Source organism: Rattus norvegicus, chromosome 6, assembly GCF_021556685.1.
Source record: "Rattus norvegicus strain SHRSP/BbbUtx chromosome 6, alternate assembly SHRSP_T2T, whole genome shotgun sequence".
NCBI classification, from domain to species: domain Eukaryota; kingdom Metazoa; phylum Chordata; class Mammalia; order Rodentia; family Muridae; genus Rattus; species Rattus norvegicus.
In genome coordinates this window covers 21,726,737-21,745,583 of record NC_141539.1, presented here as the reverse complement: position 1 = coordinate 21,745,583, position 18,847 = coordinate 21,726,737, and the positions used below count along the sequence as shown (strand labels likewise).

General features: G+C 42.0%; 1 long non-coding RNA gene across 1 annotated transcript; it reads right to left on the bottom strand.

The window, feature by feature from the left end:
- Window positions 1-248: 248 nt before the first annotated feature.
- LOC148005083 (uncharacterized) lies at window positions 249-3,784 on the bottom strand. Its single transcript, XR_015622805.1, has 2 exons — window positions 3,655-3,784; window positions 249-383 (listed from the first exon to the last, which is right to left on the bottom strand). It is a non-coding gene; the product is annotated as an uncharacterized LOC148005083 (long non-coding RNA).
- Between the last annotated feature and the right edge of the window lie 15,063 nt (window positions 3,785-18,847).

The following is an 18,847-nucleotide window of genomic DNA, read 5'->3' as shown; positions in this document are numbered from 1 at the left end:
CCTGCCCCCTGCTGCTGCAGGGCCCCAGACCCAATCATGGCCTTCAGTGGCAGCACTGGCCTGGACATTACCATGGCCTCAGGTAGTAGGCTGTTCACTAAAGGCTGTTCCTCATCACCCTCATGTCTCCAGTTCCACCTCTCTTCATAGTCCACAAACCATTCCACCTCTTTTCTCTCCCATCTGTCCACCACACGGTTAGTGCGTGCCTGCCCAAGCCTCATAGCCTCATAGCAGTGAATGGACCACTTGGTTCAATACTTTTTAATTAGATTCACTTTTTTTCTTCAAGCCCAATAGTGGCGTATAATACCCACATTGGGGAGACTGAGACAAGAGGCTCCCAAGTTCAAAGGCAGCCTAGGGCACAGCTGGACTCTGTCCTGAAATAATAAAACAAAATAAACAGAAGCTGAAAAACACTTTGCAATCAATGTTATTAACTACATTTAAAACATTAAATCCACATTGCCTATTTTTATCTCAATTGATAACCATCAAAGTAAACTTCCCATGTTTTGTTGTTTGCTTGTTTTAAGAAAGCAATCATATTTCTAGTTCAAAAAATGCAGGGCCCAGGATAGCATAGAAAGTGCACATTTCCCAGAATCCAATGTGCTATCCTGTTGCTAATCATAGAAATATGTGTTCTGTGTCCTTGTTGTTGTTGCTGTTGTTGATGATGATGATGATGATGGTATTAAAAAGACAAAATTCACTGAACATGAGTAGATGTTAATCAGATGTTGAAAATGGAAATGATTCTCATATACATTTTCATCTCATATACATATACATGAGAACAAAATAGATTCTCATATACATTTTACAAGTTGGTGGGGCGTGTCTGTTGTTGAGAAAAGTGCTATCAGTCAAGGATGCTTGAACTGTAAAATGAACCCAAAAGGTTTCTCTAAGAAGCGACCTTAGTCCTAACTCCTATAGATGTTATCTTCTCATCTGTTTGATGCTTTTAATAATCACAATATTTCAGCAGTATTAACATGAAAGAATAAACACGAAGACTTGGAGTGTGCACTCACATGTGTCTACAGTCTAAGATGACAACAGGCACGTGTGAAGTATTTTGTTAATAAGCGCAGTGGAGGAAAGTTGTTGCCCCCTTGTGCATTTTACATTACAGTATGCTTTGAGTTTCCATCAGAGATTCATACGTGGGAAATGCAGAGAAACGGGATTCTGCAGATGATAATTTACATATTCCATTGTAATGAAAGAAATTAGTAGATCTTCCATTTTAAATTGAATTTTATAGATATTTGAACGATTACTGTGTATACATGGTCCATATAGGAGCACATGGATTTTAAGGGACCTGGGCTCCCTGGGCTCTCTGTTAGTTGAAATGGATGATAAACAAAGTTTGGAGTCCACTCACTTAAAAAATAAAAATACTGCATGATTTTAGCCTGTTGTGCTTTGTAAAGAATTGAATTTTTTGAAAGATTTACTTTTATTTTATTTATTCATGCACATGTGTGTGTGTCTGTGTGTGTGTGTCTCTGTATATGTGTGTCTGTGTATGTGTCTATGTGTATCTGTGTGTGTGTCTGCGTGTGTCTGTGTGTGTGTCTGTGTGTCTGTGTCTGTGTATCTGTATGTATGTGTCTATGTGTGCCTGTGTGTCTGTCTGTGTTTGTATGTGTGTGTGTGTCTGCGTGTGTCTGTGTGTGTGTCTGTGTGTGTGTCTATGTGTATCTGTGTGTGTGTCTGCGTGTGTCTGTGTGTGTGTCTGTGTGTCTGTGTCTGTGTATCTGTATGTGTGTGTCTATGTGTGCCTGTGTGTCTGTGTGTGTGTCTGCGTGTGTCTGTGTGTGTGTCTGTGTGTGTCTGTGTGTGTGTCTGTGTGTGTGTCTGTTTGTGTCTGTGTGTGTGTCTGTGTGTGTGTCTCTGTGTGTCTCTGTGTGTGTCTGTGTGTACTTGTGTGTGTGTCTGTGTGTTTGTATGTGTGTGTGTGTGTATGTGTGTGTGTGTGTGTGTCTGTGTGTGTGATCCTCTGGAACTGAGTTAGAGGTGACTATAATCCATCCCACATGAACTCCTGTGCTCTTAGCTGCTGAGCCATCTCTGCACCCCCAATTTTAAAAAACTTTAATTCCCACCCTCTGTTAATTCTTTCTGATTATGTCCTCCCATATATGTATGTACGTATGTACAAACAGAGAATGTTGATAATTCAAACCTTGAATGTCTTCAGACCATGGAGCATGATTCCTCATAGTAAGTTAATCAAGTAGTCCCTGGTTGTAATTTAGTTTGACACAGAGTTAACTTTTGGGAAAATGTGTAAATTGGTTCCATCTGTTTTGCTCATTAACAACAGAATGGCTGTCCTGAATTTTATTTAATTAGGCATGAACCAAAGACCCTCTCAGGGCCCCCGTGAATCTGGTGTCTTGCTTTGGGAATCCTGGAATGAGCTGTCATGAGCTGGTTATCAAGGACCTTTCTACCAATGGCTCCCAGTCCGTGTTCCTAGCGCTCTGCCCTTCTGAGAGAGATGTTCTTCATCCCACTTTGTGGTTCTGCCTTTACTGAAAAATGTTACACTTTCAGCATTAACTTAATCCACTTTTGAGAAAAGTTAGAACTGGCCTTCCCTTACTCCTATTCACCTCATCCCTCAATGCTACTTTGGTTTACTATTATTTGCCAGCCTACAAGGGCGTGTCCTTTCTCACAGGAACATGCTTTATCCAGATCTTTCTATCTCCACCCAATCTGGGGTGTTCCCTGACCCACCATGCCTCCACTTTGTTCTTCAGATTTCCTGGATTCCCTCTGGTAATATCTTTGTTAGTTTATGCCCGATTAAGGTCAGAAGCTCCCTGGTCCTTTACCTGCTGTAGACTCCAGGACTGCCTGCTCACAGTCACTAGCTAATAAAGTTTTACTGATGTGAATTAAAAGAGAAAGTGTTTGAAAATGAAATACAAGGCTCCATTAGGCCTGTGTGCCTCCAGAAATGCACTCCAATACTAACAGTGAAGTACTAAATTAGCAGATAAGCACTGCTTCAAGTCTCCTAAAGACTCTTCTCTAATCTCTTCCTCTCTGCTTCTGTCCACTGTTCCTGCCCCTCTGCTCCACTCGGATTACAACATAATCTAGCAAGTAAAAGATTTAAGTCCCAACCCAGCAGGGAACTTTAGAGCCAACCCAGTCCTATACCCCAACTAAGACACTGGCATGGCCACTTTGCTGAGCTCCTAACTAAATCCTGCAATCTTCTGCCTCAGAATACACAACAAGAATATACAGAGAGACTTGTGAGAGAATGGGGTTAGATCAAAGACACAAATATTTGCTGAGATCTGAATTACCCAGTATGCTGGTCCAGTTTGCGAGTCTACATAGGACTGGAGTTCTGCCTAAGCAAGGCCTGGGAAAGAGGGAGAAGACAGTCCACAGGGATAAGCTTGGAGCTCACAATTTGGAAAGCAAAGCAGATTACTCCTAAATACCTCGTGTTTAGTGAGGCCTTCCTTCAGGGGACCAATTTCTACGTTATCCAACTGAACCACTCTATGTCCATTATTGTATCACAACCCAGGAACAGAAGACTTTCAAACGCAACACCACACAAATCATCTCAAGACTTGTTCTTCCTTCCACATCCCATTTAGCACTTACATTCTTGGCTCCATGCTGTCTTGAAGTCTTAACATTGCTAGATGTTTTACAGTCTCCAAGGAGCTTTATCATGCACAATCAGATTTGATTCTCACAATGGTCCTGTGCCAAGCAATGATTCCTGTATGCACTGGACAAAGAAATTGGGAAAACTCAGAGGAATTCCATAACAATCCCACACTCCTTCAGAAGACAGACCCTCAGACTTAAAGTCTATGTGACCAGCTAAATTAGGTTGTATCTTAGTGTCCTTTAACTAAAGACAGTGCTCTGATTTGTTTGACTTAATTGGAAGCAGCTTTGTGAAGCTTAGTGACTCCTATACATTCTGAAGCAAGAAGATGGCAGTCTGATAGACTGAAGATAGAAGTTAAAAGGAAGGGAGGGGGGAGGGGGATGTTTGCCCGGATACCGGGAAAGGGAATAACACTCGAAATGTATATAAGAAATACTCAAGTTAATAAAAAAAAAAAGAAAAGAAAAAAGAAAAACAAAAAAGAAAAAAGAAAAAAAAAAGAAGTTAAAAGGAAATTCGAGATCCCAGGGAGCTTGCTGATTGGAACATAGAGCATGTGTCTAGTTGGAACTGTTAAAGAAAATGGGGAGAATCCATTGTATTTTTGTCATAGAAATCTATTGCTTTCTCTGAGTGGAAACCCAACAGACACATGCAGTTCTTGGCAACCTTGTTTCTTTGACAACAAGTTAAAAACAAATTCAAACCCCAGCAGTAGAAAATTTTCTTTGAATATATGCCTTTTAGGAAGAGAGAACATTTAGACAAGGTGTTTAGTCAACGAAGAACAGGAAAGTCCTAGGACTGGGAAAGAAGAGAAGCAGCACACAGAGAGGTGTAGACCACAGAATGCTCGCTGACCTCCTTAAAGGATGGTGTGGGGGAGCAAAATTCCTTCAGCATCAACTGACTGGGCATTTGAGTGTGGATTCTTGTCTCTAGTCTTATTTGTAAACGTTTTATGTCTGTCAACACTCTCAGATTATTTCTAATAAGGGTCACATACTTGTTGGGAAAAGACTTAAAGGATCACTGGTGTCTCTGGGTGGGTGATGTGGCCTGAGACCAAGTGTGCTAAATGCAAGGAACAGGAATTAGGATTCAGGGTTATTTACTGGTGGAATGGGTTAGGAATGAAGGGTGGGAGAAAGAAAGAAGATAGGAGTTGGCAGAATATTGGATGTGATGGGGCGCAAGATCTCTCTAGACTCTATGATGTCATTAACTGCAAGAGATGATTCAGAAGTCATAGAAACCCACAAGGTGCTTTGATTTATCCAGTCCAAGTAGAGACAAACAGCATCTATGAATGCAAGGATGGGTGGGTTGCCATCTCATCAGGGGGTTCCCGTATCCCTGAAAGACGAGCAAGTCTCACCGACATCCAGGTCCCACAGTTAATCACTTTAGGGCAGTTCTTGGAAGGAGATTTATCAGGCATCTTTTCTATCCTTCTCAATTCAAGACATCACGGTTCCTGTTCTGCTCCAAATGACAGATTTTGAAATTTTGGTCTTTGAAGGCTCTCCAGGTGGTCTGTGGTCTGTTGCCCAAATGCAATGGGTAAGTTTTGTTCAAAGAGTATTTTCTACTTGAAATTCAAATTTTCTCTCCACAAAAAGAAAACAGAAATAGATACTTGAATGTTACAACCACAAAGATGGCCACATACTAGGCAAACACTTCAAATGGTGGCGGGAATTGGGGGTGGGGAGGGTAGTGCAAGAAGAAGCTTAGAGGTGGGTGGTCCAAGGGATTCCTTTAATGTGGCTGACAGTCTGAAGTCTCTACTTGGAATGAAATTGAGCCAGACACCAGACACTCAAAGGGCAATCAGAGATCCGACCACTCTGAGAGTCTCTGAAACAGGTATTTGTAACTAATATTCCAACTAAGAAAACATCTCAACACTAAACAAGCAATTTTATTACTAACCATAACTGAGGAATGTCCTGGCTATATCATCCCTATATTTTTATTTCTAGGAGTATACATTCTTGGCTTTGAATTTAGGGAATGATTTAGGGAGAGACTTTCAAGAAAATCCATTCTCAGAAAAGGCCTTTTTGAAAGAGCTTCATTAATCTTTATCAGAGTACATGTTTCCTAACTTCATACATATACTGCTCAGTACACTAGTTCGAAACAAGACAAGAATGTAAGGCATTCAGATTTCAAATATGTGGGGCTAACAGTTTGATTCTGTGTCCTTTTTTTCTTTTTTTTTTTTTTTTTTTTTTTTTTTTCCGGAGCTGGGGACTGAACCCAGGGCCTTGTGCTTCCTAGGTAAGCGCTCTACCACTGAGCTAAATCCCCAGCATGTGTCCTTTTTTTTCTTTGGCAATGACATATGTGTATAGTATATATTCGTTTCATCTTCCCAAGTCATGGGAAGAAAAGAAAAGAAAGTTTAACAAGCAGGGTCATAAAGGGGAAGAACACTATCAACAAACTATGTAAAAACCAATATCCAACCCTCAAAACTAAAGTGGAGGAGACCAAACAACAATAACAGAAGAGCATGAGAGAGAACATCAAGCCCAGAAACATCTTACGGGTTGTACATTACAAACAAAACTCATGCCTGAAAGGAGAGGATCATACACTTCATGAAGACCCAGGTAAGCGCATTGTAAAATAGCTAGAAAGTCTCCAATCTTGTAGGGGAAGATGGCTTCCCTGGGTGGCTGTCCACATTGACACGCAGATGACAGTAGACAGAAAAACAAGGCCCCAGAACGTGTGCACATTCTAATCTCTAAAACCCATGACTACATTGCCTTACATGGTAAAAGGGATTCAGCCAATGCAATTAGCTAAGAATTCTGAGATGAATTTACCAGGTGGGCTTCGTACAATCGTAAGAGACCTTATAGCAAGGGGTCAGGAAAATCAGACTCAGACAGGAGAGAGGACAACAGAAGCAGAGGGCTGAAGTGATATAGTTAGATGGTGAAGGTGCCTGAGCCAAGAACTCAGACAGCCCCTGGAAACCGATCAAGCAAGGAAATGGGTTCTCCCGCAATGCTTCTAGGGGGAGGCTATTTCTGCCAACACCTGGATTTTAGCCCAGCACCCCCACTTCAATCTTCTGACCTTCTGAACTGCAAAGGTAATAAAACTGCATTTTAAGCCATTAAGTTTGTGTGATTTGTTACAGCACTCACAGGAGACTAATACCATAGAAACCACCCTCCCCACAGTCCCTTTCTTGTGTGTTTCTGGCTAGATGGCACCAGAAGAGGAACACGGACAAGATTCAAGATGATGGAACCAGGGCTATTGTTCTCTGAAGATCTGAGAAGATGAGGTCCCATCAGGGATGGCCCTACTCTCTGCACTGTGTCTAGCTTTTCTTCCACTGGTCCCGGTGATGGGACAGCAACCCATGGGCAGTGCTTGCCTGTGGACCAGGAAGTTAAGCTTCCTGTGGACAATGGGATTCTGAGGTACCAAAGTTTTCCCCAGCCTTTCTTCTTGAGATGAATAGTTAGACTTTCTTGAAGTAGTTGTATCGAGTTCGCAATGACTAAGTTTCTGTTGTTCCATAATCTCAACAACACTTGGTATTGGCTGATTCTTGATTGTGTCCAGTCTGTAAGCTAGGTGCTGGTGTCTCCTTATGACTTTAACTTGCATTTCCCTGAGGAGTAAGGAGGGTAACATCTTTTAATAGTTACAGTGATTGCCTAGCTCTCCTTGTCTGTGCGCTAACATGATTACTCATTTCTCCTACGTGTTCTTATTGATTTATGGCTCCTCATGCATTCTGTATGTTGCTCCCTCATCAATTAAACATATTGCAAATATTCCAGTGAGTGGGGTGCCTTCTTAGAATCTTTAAAAAGAACAGTTCTGTAGTCTGGGGGATGTAATTAGATGCAATCAGTGGTAAAGAGCTTTGCTATCATACACAAAGCCCTGAGTTCAGTCTCCAGTGCAGGTGGCAGGAAGGTTCCCCAAAGTTTGATATGTACCAAATGTTTGATATGTACCAAATGTATCATTCTCTTTTTAAAAGATTAGTGCTTATCACCAACCGTGCCCCGCCCTCTCTGTCTCCAAAAGCAACACTTAGGTGCAAGATTGTTTATAGAAGCCTTTTTCCTACCAGGAAAATAGGAATGGGGGGGGGGGCGCGAGGGAGGGATTTCCCAAATGTCTATCAACAAAAGAGATAAAATATGCAGGCTTATTAGAAGACAACAGACCACAAACAGGTCTCCATGCGTGGATGAGTCTCGGAAAGATATTGTAAATGAAAAAAAAGCAATTTATTTATCAAAATTCAGTTACTCTGAGTTAAGTCGTGTGTTTTAAAATGTAATAGTAGAGGGGCCGGGGATTTAGCTCAGTGGTAGAGCGCTTACCTAGGAAGCGCAAGGCCCTGGGTTCGGTCCCCAGCTCCGAAAAAAAGAACCAAAAAAAAAAAAAATGTAATAGTAGAGGTGTTCACTTTGCAAGGAGAAAGAGGGGGAGATTCTCATCAATCAACCTTCGGAAGAGACAGGAAATGGGGTGAGGGTTCTCAATGCTGTTGATATCTGTCATTTGACCCAGGAGGTGTTTGTTCAGCTAGGTTTCTTCCTTTCTTTCTTCCTTTCTTCCTTTCTTTCTTTCTTTCTTTTTTTTTTTTTGTTCTTTTAACTCACCATGTGCTTTCAATAACCACTAATACCTGACCTATTTTTCCATAAAACATGTTAAGAGGTATTTATTAGCCATCTCAGTATAAGAAGATTTTGCATTCTCTAGGGAAAACCATTCTCGTATCGTATGTTAAAAGCTCAGACTCCAGATCCTACACACCCTGGAAAATTCTAATGCTCTGGGCAGAGCTGGGGAAAAACCTGTGCCTTTCTCTACTGCACCTCTCTGGAGTGCTCAGCCCTCAGCAGGAGTCAGCCTGGTAAAATTCACGGCCCTCACTGCCCTCTTGTGGCCAATGTTACTACCCACAGGGAGACGAGAGGCAAGGGAGCAGGCGTAAGTGGTCTGGCTGGTTCCGGGCTGTCTCTGAGGACTTGCTTAGCTCGGCTAGATGCCAAAATGTGCCACCAAAAACCCCACTAAATTGTTGTTTTTGTCAAGGTTCCAAGCTTGTTAGCCTGGCTTCTTTTCTGGAAGCATGTTTGCTTCCTTCTGATGATGTAACATCACAGACAGTAGACCCCCGTCTGTTCCGAACCTCCTACTGTTTGGCTCTCCATGCCCAGGCAGATCTCACAGTTTAGCTTCTCCCAGAACCACCGTCCCCACTTCCTGTCTCTGCACTAGCTATCTATGGCCTGACCAGCCACCTGGGCCCTGGCTCTCCCAATCGCTCTGATCCTGTCCTTCGGCACCCCAACAGGAGGACTGTTAATCAGATAAAACTCAAATGCTGCAGAGAGACAAAGCCCTACAAGAGAGCCTGCTCTGAAACCAGAACCATGTTGGACGTGTTCACTCCCTACTTACTATCCGCCCCTTCCTCCCATACACACCCATTTTATAATTTCATGTTCATTGTTTGTCCTGATCCCGTCAGTTTCCAATCCTAATGAGAATCCCAAGATAGGCAGATTCACTGAGCAAACTCACATAGCCGTTATAGGAAATACTCATTGAGTCAATACTCAAACCAGATCTCATGAGCAGAGTCCTCATCTGTAAAGTCTTTATGCATTCATCTGCCTCTGTCCACAGCCCAGAGGCCACTTGAATCCTGAATTTAAACACTACTGTTATACCTGAGTATTGACTTCTCTCAAATCAACTCCTCCCCAGGAGGCTGTATCCCAACCATTGTAAGACAATGTAGTATCATGATTACAATTAGATTTTGTAATGAGAACTGAATAGGAATCTATGCTTGCTGATGAAAGACTAGATGGCTGTAGGCTCTTGATTGAACTGTCAATCTCTGTCTCCTCATCTGTGAAATGGGAATGCTGTTTTACTCAAAGATTGTGTTAAGGTAGAGATGAAAACTGTGCTTATTGTATTTCACATTCATAAGAGTAACTGAGTGAATATTATTATCACTCATTATGAAGTCTGGACCTTGTAGGCCTCAGATGATTATATCCCATGGATAGAGTCCTTTGTAGATCTAGAGTATACATGTTCCCACAGCTCTTTTCTGGATAGTCAGCTCCCTGGGAATTCTCTTGGGAGGGCTCGAATTTGACACTGTTCTCCAATGTGATACCGCTGAGTACATTCTCCTTCAATCTTGGCACAGTTATGCCCTTGAGGCTAGGAACTGGCCTGGAGCCTACGAAGCTCAGTGCTTCTCCTAAGTCCCTATTGATCTTCAGCCATCTGTTAACCAGTGAGAAATATTCACCCTTTCTCTGCTGGAGGTTGTCCTTCCTCAAACCCACTTTACTTCCTCTTGACAGTATCGTGACTGTCAACCCAGCCATTCAGGGTTGCTCAGTCTGGACCAGGGGACACTACACTTTCAGTGTTGGGAACTGAAGCTGGGGTTTCATACACACTAGGCAAGGGCACAAACACTGAACTCTTTTCTAATCAGGAATCAGAGTGCCATCTGCTTTAAGTACTGCGATTTAATCCTTCCAAGAAACTGAGCAGAGTGAAGGACTGTAGGATATACTAGCTACCCTTCAACATTATCACTTTGCCATCAGGATTATTTTGAGCTGAAGACAGTTAGGAATGTATTTTAAAACTAAACAAACAAGCTTTGTCTCCTACCTTTCCACAAGGAAGTGACACTCCAACATACATGCTTCTATACTCCCTACTAGGAGACTCTAGTCTTACCACCTCACCCTTGGGTGTTATTACTTCTTCATATATTTAACTTCCCCAATTTGGCTGCCCTGAAAGTCCTGAGACTCCATTCTTCATCTTGTTACATCACTAAAAACTTGCTTTTCTTCTGTCAAAATGCCACATAAACTCAAGCTCTAAAGAGCCCTTTGAGTCACTCATGCCCGGGTACCCCATATATCTATGGTACACGTGCCAACAAACTTCTTGTGTTTCTCTTGTTTTCCCACCTTTTGTTACTCTGTAGATCCCCAGAGAGATGGAGAATGAGTTTCCTCTACCTACAAGAATAGTCTGGGTTCAGAGAAACAGGCCAACAGGCATATGCTGTAAAACTCTGTCAAAACGTCCTTTGTGCTACACCAGGGTCAGTAGCCTCTGCCCCTACCCTAAACTCTGATTTGCTGACTTAGATATCCCCCTGTCTCACTCCTAAGTTTCTGTGGTAAGGGTCTCCTGTCTCACATTGGTCTGTCTAGAGTCAACAGTTACAGAGCTGCTGAGATGGGAGATGACCCATTCCTCGGGATGACAGAATGAAGTCAAATTCATATCCTGAACAATGTTTGCTAGACTCATTGGTAATGTTTCCTTAAATCTTCCCTCTGTCCTCCAGGACACAGAGCTGGGAGCACTGCTGAGAGCACTGTGCTGTACATTTAAGACAGAATAAAAAATCTTCTCTACGATCGGACAGTGATAGCCAGACAGCCTGGCTCATGTCTGCTTCCCCTCGCCGACCTTGGCAAAAATTATATTCTGGAAGTTTCCTATCTGCCAACTGAGGGAGCTGGGCTGGATGACCTACGAGGCCTCTCTTGCGCCGATGGGTTAATACCCTGCTCACCGGAATGAAAGAGGGTCAGACTCAGTCATTTAGTGTCATTGTCCCTTTAAAAATATCTCCAGTCATTCAGATCATATCACCCTCCTTATCCATCAGCAAACCTCATTTAATACACAACCTCCATAAATGGCTTGCTTAAGGACACAAAATGAGTCATTTTCAGAGGCCTATACAGTAATTTATGTCTCCCTGCCAGTTTTCTTCCATCAAGACAAGAGGACAGAAACAGTCCCTGCCATTCCCCTGCTCCATTAACATTGCTTAGTGTTAAAACAGTAAGCAGAGGCCTTTTGCCTGGCTGGCTCCTGTGCCCTGTGTTCTTACCTAAGCAAACAAAACCCAGTTTCATGCAAATGGTGTAACAGAACTCAAACTTAACCCATCAGGAACTGCCAACTAAGCTCTGCTAGGGACTTCCTGCCTGACCCGACCCAGATAAATCAAAAGGCTCACTCCAGACAGTCAAGTGATCTCTCTACTGTCTCCCAGTTCAGGGACTCTGTATCATTTCCCAACTCCCAATGCCTTTGATGTCCAAATACACTCTATGAAGTCTACTTAGTCTGAAGCTTTTAACAGAAGGTTTTTCTCCATCTAAAGCTTCCTGTTAACTGAAATATTACATTTCAAAGGAAAGTATACTTAAACACATGGACCATCATTCAACACTGGCTTTCAACCAGCATGAAAGAACACTTAGAAATTGAGAAACTATCAGCTCCCCCCGCTTTAAAAAAAAAAAAGGAAAAAAAAGAAGCTTTATAATAAAGCTTTATCAAGACATGGCTAGCAGACCACTTGGAGACTGGAGAGATATATCAGAGTTTTATTAAAAATCAGTATTGTCCATGCAAGGCTCACCAGCAACCCACCAAGTCAACATAGGCTCAGCCCTGAGTCAAATTCCCAGGCTAGCAGAACTAGCTCCAGAGAAAAGCACTGAGAGCAAACGTCTTTTCTCAAGGTAACATTATCTTATCTTTGACTTTGTTTCCTTATCTGAGAAAAGATCAAAGAACCCCTGCACTGTTAGAAGCAACATAGCAATCACGACTCCCATATGACTTATAAGAGCTCTGCCCAGGAAGTTTCTTATTATTATGCTTAATTACATGGTCATAATTTTCATGGACAGGGCCGGTTTGTCTGAAAAAGTCCTGAATATCCTATCCAGGTATAAGAAGATCCAAAGGTTCCCCTAAGCCCCTGTGGATGGAGTAGAGGAACATGAGCAGGAGGGGCTAGAAACCAGAATGTGCGTGTGGTTGGGACAAAATAGGAATACATGTCTAGACCTTGAAACTAAAGGACACAGAACTGAGCACGGGCATGCGCAGATGAAGCCAGAGAGTAAGCCTAAAGACAGGAACAAGAGTAAGGACTGGTGGGCAGAAACACACCTACCCACCCACCCCCAACCCACGCTACAAGATGAGCACACAGCATGGTCCTTAAGCCTCCTGAGCAGCTCTGAACTCACTCCCGGGACAGGACAGAAAGTGAAAGGGCCAAAAGAAAGATCCAGACTGGGGTTGGGGATTTAGCTCAGTGGTAGAGTGCTTGCCTAGCAACTGCAAGGCCCTGGGTTCAGTCCCCAGCTCCGAAGGAAAAAAAAAAAGATCCAGACTTCACTGTTGACACAACTGTCTTATTTAGGGTTTTTGTCTTATTTAGGGTTTTACAGCTGTGCAGAGACAACATGACCAAGGCACTTCTTATAAAGACGATGCTCCTAACAGTTCCCCTTTGGCAGATTCAATGAAGAATTTGAACATCTCTACCTCCAGGCTAGGCAATACTTTGTGGCTAGGCAGCCACCAGGCAAAACTGCCCATTTCATCTGCAGACTAATACTGTCCAGAAAAGAACAAATTATGCAGAATAATTGACTGGTAAACCCTGCCAAGAGAGGGTGAACAGCCCTTCAAAATCTGCACTTGAACATTGTCAGTGGATTTTGAGCCAGAAGGAAGGAAGGATGAGTGTGAGAAAAGTTGAAAGAAGAGGAGGAGACTGGAATGGAAAGGGATAGAAGCTTAAAAATATTCGTAACGACTTGTAAAGGAACAGCGCGGAATCTTAATGGCAGCTGCCATATTGTCCTGCCATGGCTTCTGTCCCTCTCACTCCTGTCTATTCCTCCTTTCCGATCCACTCTCCTCCCCTTCCTCCAAACTTTTCTCCTCTTACCAAACTTTTCTACTTCCCATCCAATGACAAGCCTCCTTCTAGCTTGTACCTGCCTCACTCGTGACATCATCCCACATTTCACCCTTTTTGTCTAAATTAAAAAATAAGAAAAAACATTGCTCTCATATATAAGCTGAGTACAACTACTATCATTTTGTAATTAAAAGCATAAAATATATCTAACACCCAGTCCAACACTACTATCAGTTAAACAGAACATTTAGTTATCCATTCCTTAAGAAAGGCTTAAAATCTATATCATATCTTGGCTAGCTTGTATACTATCTGTAGATGTATTTTCAGAGTTAAACAGCCTGATAGGCTATGAGATTATAATCAGTCTTCAACCCCATCAGAAATCTGAGAATGACCAAATTCCTATACACATAGGAAGCCGAACATGGCTTCCAGAACCTAGAAGTTGTAAAGACAAATCTCCACCAGCACAGTCCCCTGTTAGCAACATGTGAGCCCAAGTCTTCGGCCTTCTGGCCCAAAATCAACTGACAGAATGTTGAAATGCAGATTTTGAAGGGCTGATCACCCTCTCTTGGGGCAGTGTTTATCAGTCCACTATTCTGCATAATTTCTTCTCTTCTGGACAGTATTAGTCCGCAGATGAAACAGGCAGTTTAGTCCGGGTGGCTGCCTAGCCACAAAGTATTGCCTCGCCTGGAGGCAGAGATATTCAAATTCTTCATTAAATCTGCCAAAGGGGAACTGTTAGGAGCACATATGTCACAACAAAAGATAAATAACTTTAAATCTCAAATTTTGTGGATTTCTGACGTTTTTGAAAACCATCTGTCTATATAAGACAATCTGGATTGTTGTCTTTATGTCTTAAGATTATCTTGAAAGTACTCTCACAAAGTCAGAGTCATGAATTTGCTCGTTGGCCCTTAACTCACATGTGCAATCAACTCAGAAGTTTGTAATGACGTCACAGAAGGACTGGCTCTAAACCTTGTACTCTTAAACGTTTTTGACAAATAAATTCTATACCAAAGCAAAGATATTATTTTAGCTTAGTTACCAAATGAGATTATGACTGTACAACTCAATCTAGCTAATTCCTCCCTGTTAAATTACAACCAATTTTAAATTCCTCATAAAAACAACTTTAGAATAACCACTTTCAGCTCCCCAAAAGTCCTGGGAATTGGGGCGACGACTCCTCCATAACTTCTTCAAGCTGTACATGGGCGTTGAGATATCCTTGGGAGTAGGGGGTAGGAAGAATGAAGCAAATGCTGTAGCAGAATGTGTCCTGACTGGACCCAGCTGAAAGTCCTTGAGACCAGGAATCCAAGTAGGCACACTCTGCAAAATGCAAGACAACTTTCATGCAGTCTAACTCTATCAAATCTGATCAGTATGACTCTGTCAGGTTCCCAGAGCCTAATCACACTTTTTCAAAACACAAAGACAAAATCTTTCTCCCAATGTACTGTGTTCCTTAGTCTGTAACCAGAAAAGCTTGTTTCTTGCACTCTCTCCCAGACTAACAATATAACCATCAAACTCAAAGTCACACCCATTATGAAGTTTAAACAATTTTTTAAAAATGGAAGTAAGCTCAACAATGAGCCTGATAGACTTTGTACTCTATGATATCAGGAAATGAACGCAACATTCCCGTGGAGCCCACGTTAAGAGAATCTGAGCTTCCTGTTGTGGTAAATATCAAAAGTAACCACAAACCCTCGCTAGCCGGCATTAAGGAGCCATATGGTCTTTAGCGCGGGGTAATTCATAGAACAAACTAAGGACCTTCTATCAATTCTAATACCAATAAGCAATGTATCAAACCAGGGCTTTAGCCTAAAATAAATCCATCCGTTAAGCTCTCTACCCGAAGCCACAGATTTTCATTTAACCTTAATACCCTAAATATATATCCATTTGTTAAGCTCTCTACCCGGCGCCACAGATTTTTATTTAACCTTAACCACTTGTAAATATCACAATACTCTACTTGGAGTCACTGACTAAATTTTCCCTAAGTTCTGAACCATGGAAGAAAATCCCCATGTGATTCAGGTAATCTCTGTACTCTCCTTAAAACAAACTTAAACACCTTCTGTCAATTCTAATACCAACTTAAATATCAGGACTTTAGCCCAAATTATATCCATCTGTTCAGCTCTCTACCTGGAGCCACAGATTTTTAAATATCTTCTATAATATATGTCTGTATTCACTCTGCCTTGTGTTACAGACATTTATCACAACTCTGTACTTGGAGTTAGTGACTAATTTTTCCTTAAGTTCTGAACCATGGATGAAAATCCCCATGTGATTCAGATAATCTCTTTACTCTCTTCTTTCTAAAAACGAACTTCATCACCCTTTTAACAATACCTGTCATTAACAAGTAGCTTGTCTAACTAGAATTTCAACCCAAAATTCCCGTGGAGCCCACATTAAAAGGAATATGAGTATCCTGAAAATATTTCTAAGTAACCTTCATTAAAAAGCTGCTTTTAATCTATAACTCTCTGATCTGCCATTACTTATCACACAGCAGGGGACCTACAGCCTGCCAGCCCAGGCTGCTACCCTTTTCTTTGTTTAAATTCCCCTGCTTGAGATATCACATGACATAACATGATGCTGGCCTCCTCTTACTTAGAAAATAAAACGTTCTCTCAACTCTTAGGATTGCTGGTGGATTCTTGCCCACCACATTAGTTCACCATCGGTTGCTGTAAAAATATACAAAAGTATAAAGGGCTATGTTTTATCCCCACTAGGTCTACACCAGAGTGCCCCAAGATATCTGCTGGATACCTTAATTCTCAGTCATCAAAGCCTCTGACCCGCTTTGCTCCACCCCCTATCACTGCCAAAGGCCTCTCTCTGAGCCTGGCAGCAATCTCTCTACCTGTCTAGTTCCTAAGGCAGGTTTCCATGCCAGAAACACATATTCCCAACTCCGTAGCAGCCCAGACTTTCTAGCTGCCGCATACTTTCCTACACTTAAATCACTACATGAATGAACACTCAACAGAATAACCTTTTGCCCAATTGATAAGATATAATTGCACACCTAAACATACAAAGCCCAATACACATCCATCCCTTAAAACCATTCATAACAACCTGTTAAGTTACAGCGAGGAATATTAATGGCACCCGCCATATCGTCCTGCCACAGCTTCTCTCCCTCTCCCTCCTGACTCTTCCTCCTTTCAGTTCCAATCTCCTCCTCTTCCTTCAAACTTTTCTCCCGCCCACTCTCCTTCTCATCCAATGACAGGCCTCCTTCTATCTTGTACTGGCTTCACCTGTGACATATCCCACAGGACAACATTTAATTGGGGCTGGCTTATAGGTTCAGATGTTCAGTCCATTATCATCAAGGTGGGAACATGGCAACATCCAGGCAAGCATGGTCCAGGAGGAGCAGAGAGTTCTACGTCTTCATCTGAAGGCTGCTGATGGAGTACTGGCTTCTAGGCAGCTAGGATGAGCCCACACCCACAGTGACACCCCCACTCCAGCAGGGCCACACCTTCTAATAGTGCTACTCCTTGGACAGAACATATACAAGCCATCACACCAACAGAGAGAACTACAAACCTGCAAATCCTTGAGCTATTTCTTATGGCTGGTTAATATCCTCCATTATTTAGCTGTGAAGGCTTACGGTTTCCACGACATTTGCTTAAAATTTAATAAAGATGTACGGTGACCGCTGGATATATCAGTAGCTGGTTACTGTTACTATTCTAAAGGCTCATCTTGTGCTACATGCACTATTTTGTTTTGTTGAAGGGTGTTTTGATATGTCTCTAAGGATAAAATAAGTATACAGTAATCTAGCTTTGATAAAATCTTGGTGATATCGAGGGCAGATAGATTACCCCATATATCCCTCTTTTGCACAAGGGTTATTGGAGCTGATGGTAAGAAGACACTCCTGTCTGTTCTCCTTCTGGTTAAGGGCAGGACATTGATTTACAACCAAAAGATATTCCACTTCCCTCCCACTTTTGTAATCCCTGACAAAAGTTAACCACTGAAGATAGCCTCTCAGCCCCTCCTTCTGGGCAGGCACCAGAGGAACCCACAAGAGCGAGCTTTACTAACTTGTCTTCATCTGCCTTCCCCTAATTGCCTGCTTCTAGAGATAGAAGTCATTTTGCTATAGGTGGTCAAGGGTCTAGGGCTGGTGTTCCCAAGTTCTTGGCCTCTTAATCGAAGAATTGAAATGAAGGCTAACAGGCTCATAAGTGTAGCAAGGAAACATCATTCAAAGTGAAGCAACAGTACAGGGTGGGAAAGAAAGTGCTGTCAAGATTGACAGATGGCCACATGAGTGAAGATGTACGACTCCGTAATAACCATTTGGAAACTCACCTCATAATCTAATCACCTGCCAAATTAATGTTGTCTCAATGTTGTATAAAATACCTGATAAAAACAGGAGAGGAACTATTTGTTTGGTTCACAGTTTGAGGCTACAGTCCATCACAGTGGGTGGTCATGGTGGCAGGAGCCTGAGGCAGTTAGTCCCATGGCATTGTCAGTCAGCAAGCAGACATAGAAGCTTGTACTATTTGCTTTCACCCTTCTATTTGTTTGGGACCTCAGCCCATGGACTTGCGCCTCCCATATTAAGTGTGGGTATTCCTAATTCAGGTAACCTAGTCTAGATAATCCTTCACAAATATGGCCAAAGGTTTGTTGATTCTAAATCCCATCTACTTGACAAGATTAATCATCATATCTATCAAAGATTCAACATCCCAATGTCATCATCACACTGGATTAGAACTTCAACATAACGGGACTGGTGAGATGGCTCTGTTGCATTAAAGGCACTTAGCACCAAGCCTGACAACCTGATTCAATGCCCAGGACCCACATGTTAGAAGGAGCAAATTAGCCCCACAAATTGCCTTCTCACCTACATGTACACATCATTCCATTCATATGTACACACACACACACACACACACACACACACACAAACACACACACACACACATTAAACTTTTAAAAAATTAAAGAACTTGGACATATGTCTGAAGCAACTTTCAATGTTTTGACTTTGTAAGTCTTTTCCTACAGCATTATCAAGAATACTTTGTATAATGGCCTTAGCATCCTAACCCTTAGGCTCTGTGCTCTGGAAGCACTGTCTCACTGGCTTACTCTCTTCTCCACCATTCTTACCACTAATCCACTCCTCTAACCCTGCTAAAGGGCTTCTTAAGCCAGACATTTTAACACAAACCACAAACTGTATGAGGAGTTCTGTATAAGAGTATAAAATACAAATACTTTGCATGAATTTTTCTATCTAGATAGCCAATACATAAAAAATAAGCATTAGACTGAACTAAAAG